We start from the raw sequence: 15,768 nt of genomic DNA on the forward strand, positions 1-15,768 counted from the left end.
CTTCATTAAGTAAAAAAGGCTGGTATATAAAATATAAATAGAGTATATAAAATAAAGAAAGAAAAAGGGAAAAAAAGGAAAGGGGGAACACGTGATGTTTGAATGTTGGGAACATCGGAAAGAGGAGAAGTCGTGGCCAGATAAGGAACAGTAGTTGTAAACAGATTGGAGCTTACAAACAAATATGATCGATTAATGATGTCACTCACTCACTCACTTTTTTTTTATTATTGTTTTTTGGTCTGTGGCTGCATGTGATTTTTCTCTAATTTTATGGATTTCATGCTCACTTCATGTGCTCTCTCTCCCTCTCTGACTTTGGTTTTGGCCACTCCCATTCACATTGTCATCTCAATTCAAAAAAACCTTATGCTTTTCATTAACATTTTTTATTTTTCATTTCGGTGTTTGGCATCCACTTTAAAAATACGACTAATTCGAATTGGCACGCCTATGACCTATTAAAAGGGCAAATGCTTCCAACCAAAATAAGTTTCATCCCAAAGCTTAAGCCTGGGGTGGATGTAACATTATGTTATTGGCTCATAAATTTATGAGTAAGGTTTTACTAAAACTACAATAAATACTTCCTCCGTCTCATAATAAGTGTCACCTTAGCCAAATTTTTTTGTCCTATAGTAAGTGTCACCTTAGGAAGCCCAGACATAAATTGACTAGTTTTTTCTAATTCTACCCTTAGACAATAAAGTAACATCTAAATGATTATTGGAAAAAGCCATATAGTAACTTGGTATTGTTGGATTTCTAATGTCAAAAGGTTTACTTCTTGTGCATGCTCTAATCAAAAGGTAAAAGAATTTATTTTTATTATATAGGGGTAATTTGGTAAACTTTACATTGCATTATTGGTTTCTTAATATGCGTGTTTTTGGCTAAGGTGACACTTATTATGGGACGGAGGGAGTAGTATATTTGAACTCTTAACTTTAAGAATAATATAGATTCAATATTAAGAACTCTAAAGGTTGACCCCATAAAACTTAAATCATGAATACGTCCATGTCTTAAAGCCGAGATGTTTAGTTTGAAAAAATTTGAAAAACAATTATTTAACTTATATACATCAATATATTTAATAGTCTCTAACACCACTATATATAATTCAACAAATTGTTAAATATATATACATGGATATTGGTGCTAGAAATTTTACATTACCGTATATTTTAATAGATCATAATGAATTATTTATCCTATTTTAGGGTACTAATTAATTAGAATTATTATGGGTGATTATATATTTGTATAAATTATTTTAATTTAATGGTGTGAAAAAAAAAAAGACCATATCATACTATCAGTACACAAAAATTAATTTTCTTTAACAAAGTTACATTGGCCATTGACACTACGCGGTACTAGTGTGAAAACAAAAATTCTACCCTTCAAAGACTCAATAAAGAAAAGAAAGAAAATAGTACATAATGTTCAACATCCATGACTTTTGATCCCTGCAGATTCTTTTTTGTTCAGTTAAAACAAAAATACCATGTTGTGTCAACGACGTTCCTATAGTGTGGAGTGTGGTGTTGTATTGAATTTTCTAGTAATTCTACAATTGCAAATCAGTCAAATCGCGTATTATTATTTAGATTTTTTTAGGTTCACAACTTTATTATTGTTTCTCGCTTTGACCTAATTAAAATCACAATCATAGTGTTAAGTTCCAATTACCTTAGGCGTCGTTTGGTAGATAGTCGAAATTATCCCGGGATTATAATCCCGGGACTAATTTATCCCATCTATTGGGATTATTTTATACCATCTTTTAGATGGTATAAAATAATCCTAGTATAAGTGGGATAAGAAGGTATAAGCTGGGATATCCCAGCACTAATTTTTATACCATGTTTGGTAGAAGGTATAAATTTATCCTGGGATAAATTTATACCTTCTACCAAACATGTAGATAAAAAATTAGTCTTTGATATTCCGACTATACCTTCTACCAAACAACCCCTTAGTTCTATTATTACTGTATTCTAGTTGACAATTTTTTCTTATTTTCCTGTGAAGTATGTGACAAATTAAAAAGGGTCATTTTCAAAACCGGTATTGTCAATGTTGGTTTTCAGTGCAATAAATTAAATCAATCACAAGACAAGGGGTGAGTACTAATAACAGAGCTAGGGTTTCCCGTGCAACAAATTAAATTTTAGTTTAGATAAAGCTACTGGAGAATACAGAAGCAATGGTATATTAAATTAGCTCAACCTTTCTGATCTATTGTTGATTCAACAAAGCTAATGATTTCACATGTCCATAAAATTTTATAACCATTAATACCGTTGGCTTTAAAGTTATATTCCCATTTGTTGTCAACCTTTAATATATCGAGCACCAAATAATGTATAGTACCTTAGTTATTTGTTTATTGACTTGAGATCTAAATTTGAATTTAACAAAATCATTCTTCAATAAATGACCGTTTACACGTGCCAACTATTCAGGATTGTGGACGGCAGTTTTTTTCAAACTAATATTCCTTTCTGATTTAAAAATGTACTAGTATGCAGATTACTTCCAAATTATTTGCCAGAAGCTTTTGTTCATATAGCAGTCCATGAGCTAAGCTGAATCTTGTGTCTGTCATTGGCTGCAGGTTACCCATTGGAAACGGTCAATACACAATAACAAATCTAGGACGAATTTTATGAGTTTTAACTAAATGTCACTTTTTACTCAAACTATATTACATATACAATAAAATATATATACATATAATAAGATCACACACATTCTAAAATACCACACTCTCTGGATCGCAGATTCGCGTCGGAGTGTACAATTTGTTATTTAGTACCTTCATAGCCGGTAAACTTGAGTATTTGAACATTGTTTAATGTAAATTATCCAACAGCATGTGAGTGGCTATTCTGACCTAATCTAATCAAATACAAACACGTATAAACATTGTAAAAGCCGTGGAAAATATTAGTGAATAGAAGAAAATATTCTCTTAATACTTGAGTATAATTTGAGAGCTTTTCATAAGCTTTTACTGATCAAGCTTAATTAAATAGAAGACAAACAAAAAATTGGGACAAAATGGTGCGATAAGTGGTTGGCTACACGGGATGGGTGAAAAAAAAAATGTCATTTAGTGTTGTAAAATTAAGTTAAAAGAGTAATAATAGTAAAGGATGAAAAAAATAGAAATAGAGAGACAAGAGAGGAGAGATCTCTTATTCATCCAAATGTGTTCAAGTGTGTATTCATATCACATCACATACGTCTACTTATACTATTACATAGAGGTAGAGTTATAAAGGATGTCTTAAAGATGACATTAACTAATTGACATCATGGGATAGTTATGGGGGAGATCATGGAGGTGTGGGAGTAATAACCACATAATGGTGAGGAAGTAGTGGAGGATTAACTATACATCATGGAGAAGAGTAGTGGGAGTTAATTCTTTAGGAGTTGGACATCCACCATATTATTCTAATATTTCATAACACTCCCCCTTAGATGTCCATATAGATAATGTGCCTCGTTAAAACCCAGTGGGAAAAATCCCAGTGAAGGAAAAAGAGTACACATATCTTATAATACGCATTGCTTGCTGCCTCGTTAAAAACCTTGCAAGGAAAATCGATTAAGGACAAAACCTCGGCTAAGGAAAAAGAGTACGGCGCGTATTATACTCCCAGATTAAAATATCACTTAATTCTTGGAGACGACACATCCAAATCTTGTATACCGACTTCTCAAATGTCGAGGTTGGTAATGCTTTAATGAACACATCTGTCAAATTATCAATCGATCGTATTTGTTGAACATCTATTTCACCTTTCTGTTGAAGATCGTGTCTGGAAAAGAAGATTGACAAAATGTGTTGTATTCTATCTCATTTTGTTATATCCTTCTTTCAATTGAGCTATGCAAGCTTCGTACAATATTGTTGAAATCTTCATTTCCAAATAAACATCATACTATTGCAACATATGCCGAATTATTGATCTCGACGGACACGCATTCCTTGACTTGCTTTGTAGTAGCTATCACCTTGGCAGGACTTGAATAAGTATCAATAATTGATTGTCATAGAGAACGTCATAATGTGATAGTATCCTCCTCACATGCAAATCGGTAACTTGCTTGAAGACCAAGCTTTATGTAACAATAAAAATAATGCCCTGCATTTTACACAACCAACAAAACCTTGATAATATTTATTAGGATAAACAAATCTATATCAATAATCTCTATAATTGTTCATGATCCAATATACCCATCATTTTCATAAGGTCTAAATTATATTTATTATATCTGGCGACATCACTGTTGACACCCAATTTTGTCCCTCCTTTATTTAATTTTATATACTCGGGCTTCTAAACTTATCGACGAGCTAAATACTTTATTTTCGCTACTTTTATTTTCAACATTAATAGCATTACTTTATCACAAATTTTAAATGGTTCATCATCGTTTCATTTTCGGGTGGACTCGTTAAATTAATTACAAGACAACACTTGGTTAAATCCTTATTTTTCTACATATTAATTATTCATTATCTTCACATAGTATATATTGTACTATTTATTAAATTAGAAGCGCAAAAATAATTAAACAAAGGAGGAAGGATCAATAAATTTTCAGCCAAATTATTAGCCCACATTATTTCCCTACCCGGTCTAGCCCACAACCAAAATTCACCCGACCGGCCCATTTCCACTACTTCACCAGCTAAGCCCATAATTTCTTTTCCCAAATCCCTAATCTCTTTCAACTTCCGCCGCATACCCTCTCCTTCATCTCTCTCTCGTCTCTCATGCTTTCTCCGTTCCAGCTACAATACAACCCCCTTTCACCCTCACAGATTTTTGCCTTTCCATTTCCGTGTAAAAATCATCCCTAGGTCTGCTTTATCTGCTCCTTCTGTTGTTGAAAGGGAAAAACCTCCCCTTTTTTTGCTTCAAGATACGACAATCTCCAAAAATCAGAGAGAGTTTAGCCATCCGAATTTGAATCACGTGAAAGATTCCAACGTTCAGATTGGCTGAGGCTTTGACTCGATTTTTGAATTTTTTGATTTTTCAAATTCCCGCTCGCTCAAAACCCTAGTGTTCAACACCTATAAATACGTCTTTAAGTCATAGTCGAAAGAAAAAGGAAGGCTTGAGATTTTTGGGGGGAATCAGTAGCTTACTTTAAAGTTTCATACCATTTGACAATTATTTATCAGTTCTTAAACATTTCTCACACGAAAACTTTCGGATTTGTTTCGATCTGGGGTTTGAATCTGTTCGGGTGTAGATTCGAGACCGTCGACGCCTCATTCACTGCACCAACAAAAGGTCATTAACTCTCCATCTCTTTTTTGCTTCAGTTCTGTCCTTTGTGTTTAATATTTTAGTTCGTTTTATATAGATTTCAGAATGTTAGTTAAGGTTTAATCGTTTAATCTCAATCGGAATAGGAGTTAGTTATAGCTTTGTTTCTATTTTATGTCGTTGAGCTTATTTCTCTTTTCATCGAACTTGCGAAATATGAGCCCATTACAGCTTTCGTTACCCTTTTGTTTGTCCAAAAATGAACTAGTTTAAGAGGACTAACGCAAAGTATAGACTAGGTTCTATTTGAATCATATCTTCGAATCTCTTCCCGCATTCTTTTTTAGTACTGTCTTCAGATCGTTGTTACTAGTCAGTAAAGTTATTAGTCTGTTGATTGATAAATTTATTTGAAGAGCAAGAATGCTTTCTTGCATAAGGTTGAGTTTGTTTTGCTTGCTTTGAGATTTAGTTTAGTTATAAATTAATAAGAATTACTCGACGTTTTCAGTTTGTTTGCTTTGTCATGTTTATTTGCTAGTTCTGTTTTAGCTTGTTTTAAGTCAAGAACTAGCTGGTTTGATTTCATGGATAGTTTAATTCTACCTTGGCTATTGTATGAGTTTAGTGAATAAATCGATCTTACGTTTCTTTTAGTTCGGTGTTTTCACGATCGGTTGTTATTTAAATCCTAGGTGTCGAATAACCTTGATATGCAGTTATTAAAGTTCAAGCCTGTTAAGCGTGACCCTGTGATTGATCTTTGTCATCACATTTTGGATAAGAACATTGTGTTAGAACTTCCTTTCTTTTGCTCTGTCATGTGCTCAGACTCCAAATTTGCTATGTTAAGTTTGTGTTTTAATTGTCGATACAAAGTTTGCAATCCATCCTTTCCATTTCTTTCAAGCTTTGATCCATGATTCAATGCCTTTCCCTTTTCCTTTGTGTGTGGGCCGGTGATCGTTCATATTATTTATCTCAAACTTTAGAAATTATCTCTGTAATCGAAATGCTGTCAATATGTGTTTTTGTGTTCGCATTTAAGCTCATGCCATAGCTATTATTTCTATATTGAAACCAAGACTGTTTTAAAATGGGCCTTTATAGAAACGAATTAGTTTTGTCGGTTTAGGTGTTGCTTTCTTCAAAATTGGGTTTAACATATAGAAATACAAGATTTAACATGTGTTTAGTTAGGAATCCAGGTTAAGTTGAGAGTCTAAGGCAAATTCCGATGAATGCTTTGATGATGTTTTATGAATTTTGAAGATTTAATAACTTGGTTGTGCTAATGTGATCAAATGCTAGTAATCTTTTGTTTTGTGTCTTTACTTAGAAATTAGTTTATACTGTAGCTGCTTATATTCAGGAGTCAATTTTAACTAAAAGAGTTTTTTTTTTCTTTTTCGTGCCCTCATTGAGTAACAGATCTGTTTGGTTCCTAAATTGGTTACTACAGTGGCTGCACTATTAGTTAGTAGAGCTTGCTCCCATTGTCTATTCGTTTGGTGTCTGGTCAAGCTGGAAATGTTAGAAATCCAGTCAAAAGGGATCTCGGGGATTGTCTTAGTACTATTAAGATTCATGGTCCCTATCCAAGTGTGGAATTTGCCTCGTTGATAGCGTTATTCTTTTAAGCATATAGCTGCTAAAATAAAAAGGGGGTCATTATCTTGTTTTAAATTCATAAGTGTCTGAGCATTGTAAGTATGTTGTGTTTGAATGTATTTATACAAAGTATACTTAAATATACACGGAATATCCATAGTCTACTGGTCCATCCTAAATTTACATTATACATTGTTTAGCCTTATTTATTGATTATATACTAATCATTTTCTTTCATTTTTATGCATGACCTCCGCGTACGAGTCCGAGAGACTCATCCTCCTCCGCAATTCCTCTTCTTGTGTCAGCACACCCGCAGCAAAATTAAAAAAAATAAAAAAATAAAAAAAAGAGAGAATTCTGGGTCGAGGCCCATAACCAACAGCAGCGGGCAACAACAGCCCCCAAAATGGGCTGAGCCCATTTGAATCATTCTTACTCTTCTATTTTATTTTTTGTGCCTTTAATTTGCATTGTGCAACTAGTACTTTAATTGGTTTGTTTGCCTCTATTTGCGTGTGTGATATTTGTTGAACAAAAAGAATAGCGATTGGTTTTATTTAGTCATGCTAAATTCCATCTATAATTAGTAATTAAGGGAGTAATTTTAGCACTATAACAAAGACACGCCTCCAACGACATTAGCTAGAACATTTAAAATCATGTTAAACAATTGGAATTGGAATCATTAAAAGTCAAGGATAAAGCTTGCATGAATACATTTTCAATCAGCTAAGTTTTCAAAAAAGATTTCAAACGAGCTTACACTCGGATTTCATTAGGATCTAAAGTTGCTAAAATTTGATGGAATATTACCAAACTTTCCTGAGTCTTTACACCAAAGTCAATTACTTCCCTTTGAGGTATATAACTATTTTCCTACAAGTCTTACTTTAAATAGCATTATTATATTTCTATTTATAACTTCAGCAACATTCACAAACTATCTTCCAAATATTCATAAGTTAATTGAACCCTTACCTAGAATCTTTTTGGTTCCGTAGACTTTAACATCAAATCAACTTTAGGTAATTACCTTAGGTGCCCTAATTCACCGTAAATAATTAGGTGACGACTCTTAACTTTAAATAACCCCGGAATTACCGGGATGTTGTAAACTATTTTGACTCCGGTTAAAATAGGGTATAACAATCACAACCATCAGGGTACTCAATGGAATCGCACCATATAAAGATTTGCTGAAGCTTTATTTTCGTAAACCTTGTATGCTTCAGAACAATTTAAATCCCAACGGATTTTCTTACGTTGTCTTTATAGCCATATTGACAACAATTAATTATACGCATTCAAACTTTTCATGTATTGCCAGACTAATAAGAAACCCCATTGCATCCACCACAGGAGAATACATACATCTCCATACAATAATGTCAGGACTTTTGCGAAAAACCTTTATGCCACAAGGCACAAGCCGTACTTTATATTTACGATTTTTATTTCTCATTTTACTTTTCGCACAAGAACCCATTTGTACCCCCACTGACATTATATCTTGAGGTCCTTGGACTATAGGTCCAAAACGTCACTTTTCCAAGTGAAACAAAATATACTTGAACTACGCATTTTATTTGGCCAATCATTATATCTGTACACATTTGACAGATTTGAATTCAAGATCCTCATCACCATCTAATGTTGAGCGCTATATTATTTCAAAGATACCATCGACAGTCATTTGATATCGGTTTCAATGCGACATAATTTATCGAGATCTCTTCATTTTTCATCAATTTCAGGTACCTGAGCCTTTCCCAAGGTTTTATAAAGTATTATGTCGTGGTGATCTTTTAAAGCACTTGCCTCATTATTATGACCATCTTGATTATTTGCTCCTTTCCTTATTTAAGGAGTTTTATGTGTGGAACCGATTGGTCTATCATCATAGACGTTGTCCTTCAAGGACTTTAGTTCTAATTGGAGCATTTGCAGCTGGAATATAATATTGTCTTTTGAGTCAGCAAATGCGTTTGGCAGTTAACTTGAATTAACTTTTCAACGAGGATCATACCTGTGATAATTCATTAAAGATACCTTATTTCAAGCCGCCTATCATCCTTCCCCCTAATGTTAGGAAATCTAACATTTACCTCCCAAACTTATTTGGGGACCCATCTTTGTGCGTTGTGGTGGAGCAATTAAATCATACATTTACCGCAGATTCAAACTCTTAGATGGGAATTATTTGGTTCCCTGACCCTGAACCAATGATAGGGGAACTTATTATAACTCGTTGGCTTGATGCGTACAAGTGTTTCTACATATTAAACAACATATCTCATCCCAAATTTCGTTTTGGGAGTTTGTTCTCATAACCAATTGTTTAGCTATAATTGGAGGCATTCAATTTCTGCTAAACCAACTTGGATATAAACCAACATTATCAATGTCATTTCATAATTTGGAATCGTGCTCTTAATTTAAAAATTTGAGCAAACAACCTTGCAAAAACCAAATTGCAAGTTGATACCAAATACACAGTGACCATAACGTAGATGCATCTATTAAAACCTTATAATAGTAAACCGGTCGGGTGACTGGGCCCATATATATCACCTTTTCTACGTTCCAAAAACTAGGGGATACAATCCCAATCTTGGCTGGTACAATAATTAATTTTGCATGAGAACAAGGAGCACAAGATAATTTGTGAAGAATTTTCTATTTCTTCAATATATAACCACATGAATTCTCAATTATTTCGCATCATCTTTGAACCGAGATGGCCAATCGGTCATGCCAACCTCCACAACATGTGATTCCATCATGCTTGTATTTATGTGGTACAAATTCGGAGGAAAAATAGGCAACATTATTCGAAGGAAAAATAAGCAACATTTCACATACATTTTATTTACCTGCTATAGTTGTAGTAATATGAAGATATTAAACCTTCTCATAATTTATAGTCTCAATATAATTCATTCTTTTGACAATGACTTTGAAACTCAATAAGTTTCCTTTGAGACTTACAATAACACCAATTTCATTCCTCCGGTTAGTAACAAATTAGCTTTTCCAGAGCTCCCAATTAATTATGTACTACCACATATTTCATAACACCATCCATATGGTGAACATCTCCTTTTAGGGATAATTGCCATTATGGTCATGGTCAAAATCTTTATAAGCAAGACTTATTTCTTACTTTTTCCTTTGGTAATTTATGATAAGACATACCACAATATTTGTGACATACTAAAAGTACGTGACCAATGACCTTTTGTTCCAAAATAAAATTTCTTTATTTTGTCTCAAACCTCTCGTAGAGGTGAGTTGTGGTATTTATCCAACCATACATGAGCACGTCCTTATCCATCATTTTACACATTTCACTATAAAAAATGGGTGAGCATTCATAATGCTTATCACAAGTCATATTCTCTTCAAGGAATGGACTATAGTCATATATATACGTGCTTCATAAATTTTCTTATAAGACCATTGTCATGCCTTGACATTTTTCAAAATTATATGACTCACGTCAACATCAGCTTGAATTGTATTCCTTTCTTTTGATGGAGAATTTATAAAATTTTATGAAATTAGGTTGCACGACAACCGCGTGCCCAATGACCTTTCATACCATATTGATGACAAAAATTACCTTCACCTTTAGAAGAACCATTTTGAAAACCCATAATGTTCTCCCTCTTATATTGCCGCAATGATGATTAACATTACTTTGTCATTTGCCACGCCCACGTTCATTCGTTTAACCACTTATTTTCATTTAGACTTATTATGTACTACTTTCACATTCTTCTCACGAAATGGAGCATATTTTCAGTTAGACTTATTATGTACTACTTTCACATTCTCCTCACGGAATGGAGCATATTAAGTGGGATGGGCTTCACGATTTTTCATCAACTACACATTATTTTGCCTTAGTCATCATGATTTCATCAATATAGTGCATTGAGACTTAAAACCAACGTCTTATCCATATAAAGACGTGTTAGGCCATAAATCGATGGGACTCGAACCCAACATTTTATCATCATGGTGCATCGAGACTTCTAACCCGATGTCTTATTCTCTTGGTGCGATATGACTTAAATCCACCGTCTTACCCTCAATCAATGGTATAATAGGCCATACTGAAATTATTTATTTAACATATCTTGACAATGAAATCAATCAGGGTGGAAGAATAACTTAGCACATCTTCCGAGAACACTTCGCAAACCTTCTAACAGTCTGTCCAAAAAGAACTCTAAATAGCGAAGATTATAAAATCTAAAACAAAGTATAATTGCATATTTATAGATAGAAACAATATATGGTAGTACCTGCATCATATATGGATATCACTTTGCCTTACTAGTGTTTGACTCTTCATATTCAATTAGTGTAAACCAATAGAAATAATAAATTTATGCACCAAAACTTCTGTTTGAATCACCAACTTATTGATACACCAAGAGACTAGAGAGTTCTCAAAACAATTAATCAAATTTGTCGGCTCCACAATGAATTTACTAGTGATCAAGTTCGTCATTTACGAATATTCCTTTACGATCTATACCTATTTTTAACAAATTGAGATACTTAACTTGAACCTCAAAATATTGTTACTGTTGTTACAACATGATATTGGCCAAATTTGCACCCCATATATGAAAGCCAAATTATAATTGAAAAATCTTTTAATTTTAAAACCATATTCTCATACACAAACAAAAATAAGGAACCACATAAAATACTATCATGCATCATATACTACCCTTCTTGTTATTGAAAGCATTACCTGGAGCAATTAAACTAATCACTTTTTTTCATGGTTGTATACAAAGAGACTTGGAAACGGTTCGCATGCGAAGGCACTTACCAATTAACGGTTTGCATTCCTTTAATTTATGAGCTTCCAATTATAAACATATATAATCAAAATCAATAAAGTATTTAACTTACTTGTTAGGACATTCACAGTTGTGTCCTATTAGAACTTGTGAAATAATAACAATTGGGATTTGATGATACAGGAGTAACGTGAAAAATATAAGAATCATTCCAAACCATTTTTCCTTCTCAGTATGTCAATCAATAAATGATAAAGATAATACTATGAACTATGAAGCATGGGAAAACAGTCGCACCTAATAACTTTAAATTAGGGATGAAACTTAAGAATATTACCCACTGCGCTGATGATCAGTGGTAGAGACTCGTGCTGATAACGTGTTGTAAAATTAAGCTAAAAGAGTAATAATAGTAAAGGATGAAAACGATAGATATAGAGAGACAAGAGAGGAGAGATTTCTTATTCATCCAAATGTGTTCAAGTGTGTATTCATATCACATCACATACCTCTACTTATACTATTACATAGAGGTAGAGTTACAAAGGATGTCTTAAAGATGACATTAACCAATTGACATCATGGGATAGTTATGGGGGAGATCATGGAGGTGTGGGAGTAATAACCACATAATGGTGAGGAAGTAGTGGAGGATTAACTATACATCATGGAGAAGAGTAGTAGGAGTTAATTCTTTAGGAGTTGGACATCCACCATATTATTCGAAGTAAAAATTACTTGCCATAACTTCTTTTTAACCATATTTAATGAACATAACTACCATTTGTTTTTATTATTAATAATAACTTAAAACTTTTCAATATTATCAATTATAGCTACCATGGTAAAAAAAAGTTAAACATACACAAATACACCTAAAATCACGTTGCCCAATCCCAGTTCCCCCTTTTAACGGTACAATTACATACTCACACATTAATTAGGATTCTCTCTCTTTAATTACTCAAAATTTTAGCCATTTTTTTCTCTTCAGTTTTTTTCCATTACTTTCAACCTTCAATCACGTTTCATCTGCGATTCAATCACGATTTTGTGCCCTAAATTCTCGGGTGGTTGTGTATTTGTGTAATTATTTTTATATATATTGTGTATTTTTCGTTTTTTAATGTTACTGTTCTTATAATTTTAACTTAGATCAAAGTTTATTTTTCAAGTGTTAATCACTAAATCATTCATCTAATGGCTTATCAAACCACACCTAATAGGAGAGTAACTAGAGGTATGACACATAGTGTTCAAAATTTAGATTTTCCGACCTTTGATTTGGGTATTTCTCAACAAAAAATCAATGTTGATGCGAATTTTCCGAGAAAGAATATGCTGAGATTAGATCAAAGAAAATACATGATCCTAAGAGAAAAGCGAGTCTTCAACTACTTATTTTTTAGACTAAAAAAGCTTCTGTAACAACATCAGAGAGGAGAAATACATCTGAAGTTGATTCTGCTAAAAAGGAGAAGAATGTTGTTGTTGATGAAGATTTACCAGCAGCAAAATTATCAGTGAAGAATCAAGTATTTTTTCATTTCAAAAAAAAAAAATCATTTTTTGATTATGTATTTGAACGCATACGTAATTTTTTATGAATGTATGTTTTGATTATTCTTTTTTTGATTTTCATGTTGATGTCGGATTTATCATATTTTCAGTTTATATTTATGTTTTAAACACATACGTTAATCTATATGAATGTATGTGTTGATTTTTTTTAGTTGTGAGACTCGTATGTTTTTGCAAGATAGATGTTGTATTTTTCAGTTTTTATTGTGTATTTGTTGACATCCAAAGATTTTCTCGTATTTTCTGATTTTTTTCATTATATGTATGTCTATTTTTAAAATAAAACTTAGGTCTAAATATATATGTGTTGTTGTTTATGTATTTTTGGTTGTTTTTTTAACTTGCTTCTTATGGGAACATTTTTTCTAAAGTAGGTATGTTTATTTTGTGTTGTAGTTTTTAAATTTTAAGAACCAGTAATTTGTTTTTTTGTGTTTTTTTTAATATTCAGTCATATGTATTTTTTTAGTATACGATGTGTATTTGTTCTCATATTATTAATTATTTTTTTCAGGGATCTAAATTCATGTTGAAACGTCCTCCAACTGCTCCAACTCGTATTAAAGCATACATGGATCAAAAAATCGAGATGATTTGAGGGACAAACTTATCGATGAACGAGTTTGAGATGTTTGAGAACACTATTTTTGGTAAATATTTGGATATGCTTGGTTGAATCCGAGGTTCGGTGTCAATTGTTTAAATGTCTGATGATTAGGGAGTTGAAACGTAGTTCGAAGGATGCTTTTGTTATTGATATCAATGGGACCGAACTCACGTTTACTCTATTTGATTTTGCATTAATTACTGGGCTCAAGTGTTATGGTGAGGAAATTGAAATTCCGGACGTTGAGAACAAATTCATGACAAAGTATTTTCCAGGGGCAACAAAAAATGTTTTAAAGATGTCGTTAAACAAGTGTTTTGAAGATCAGGATTGGGGTGTCGGGCTAATGCTGATAGAGATGCTGTTAGGATTGCGATCTTATATTCCATCCATAATTATTTACTGTCCATTGAAAAGAGAAACGTGACAGTACCAAAAAAACATTTTGATTTGGTTGTGAGTGGACGATATGTAGATTATACATGGGGTAAAGAAGCATTAGATGATCTGATTGTTAGTGTTCGCAACAGGATGCAAAAGGTACTTTAGTTTCTTGTCTTCGGGGTTTTCCGTATGCTATGCAAGTTTGGATATACGAGTGTTGTTCCAACATTGACCCCAATTTAGCTGTTAAGATAGGAAACCGAATTCCAAGAATGTTCAACTGGAAAACAATTAACACACAACCAACGGTTTCCCTACTCATGTCGGGCATGTTCAGAGAAGGTGTTTCCAAGGTAGAATTTCTAAAATAAAATACATTCTTATTACTTAATCCTTTATTAAATTAGATCCTTCATAATATGTTTTTGCCAAATACATGTTTCTTAACTACTATCTTCACAGAAATACATTGTTTGACAGTAGTCATACTTTTCTATTTCAATGTATTTTAACAAATGCATGACTGACAAATACATGACTGATAGTTGCAATGTTTTCCAAATTTATAGGATCACATTAACTTTAGGAACATTGTTCCTCTGACCAATGAAGTTGAAGAGCTCGGGTTGCGTCCATTCTTTGTAGACAGACCTGTTTCACCTACGCAAATACAAGAAACGGAGGATGAGTATGCTGATTTCTCTACAACACCACCACATGTTGCTGCTGCCAAAGAAAAAGAAAGGAAAGACGTTTCAAAGTCTCCACCACGCAAGAAATCTAGGAAGATGTCAACGGCACCGTTGCCCGTGGAAAATCGGCAATCAACAGTCCAACAAACTGTCATCCCACCGTCAGTTCCAACAGGAGTTTCTGTCCCAGTTCAGCCCGTTCAATCAAAAGGAAAAGAAACAGTTGGTACAAGTACACACCGCGCATCTGTTAATGATTCATCCACCAACAAATCAGATGACATCAAATCTTTGAGGGAAGGTTTCAACAAATTCAAACAAGATGTAAGTTTTATATTTTTTCCGTCATATATGATGCATTTTATGTTTAAAAATACAATTTGTTTTTTTCATATATGATGCATTTCATGTTTACAAAAAATTGTTTTTATAATCTTCCTGATCTTGTTTTTCTGATTTTTCTAGGTTGTTGATGCACTCAAGTTTGTATTTACTGAATTAAAGGATTTCCGTCTTGCGATGGATGAAAAATTAACAAAGCTTTTGAAAAATAAAAAACTGAGTCAAAATTATGAAAAGGTATCTTAACTTAACTAATACATTTGTCAATAAGGACAGAATCAGTATGTTTTTTCAAATTTATTTGATAAATACATATTGTATTTGTAGGGGGCTGATAGTAAAATACATGCTCAATTTCGCGACGAGAATATACCTCAAGCAGGTGATGCCTACATGGACCATGATGATGGTATCCAAATGGATAC

This window comes from Lycium ferocissimum, chromosome 7 (genome assembly GCF_029784015.1).
Source record: "Lycium ferocissimum isolate CSIRO_LF1 chromosome 7, AGI_CSIRO_Lferr_CH_V1, whole genome shotgun sequence".
NCBI lineage: Eukaryota > Viridiplantae > Streptophyta > Magnoliopsida > Solanales > Solanaceae > Lycium > Lycium ferocissimum.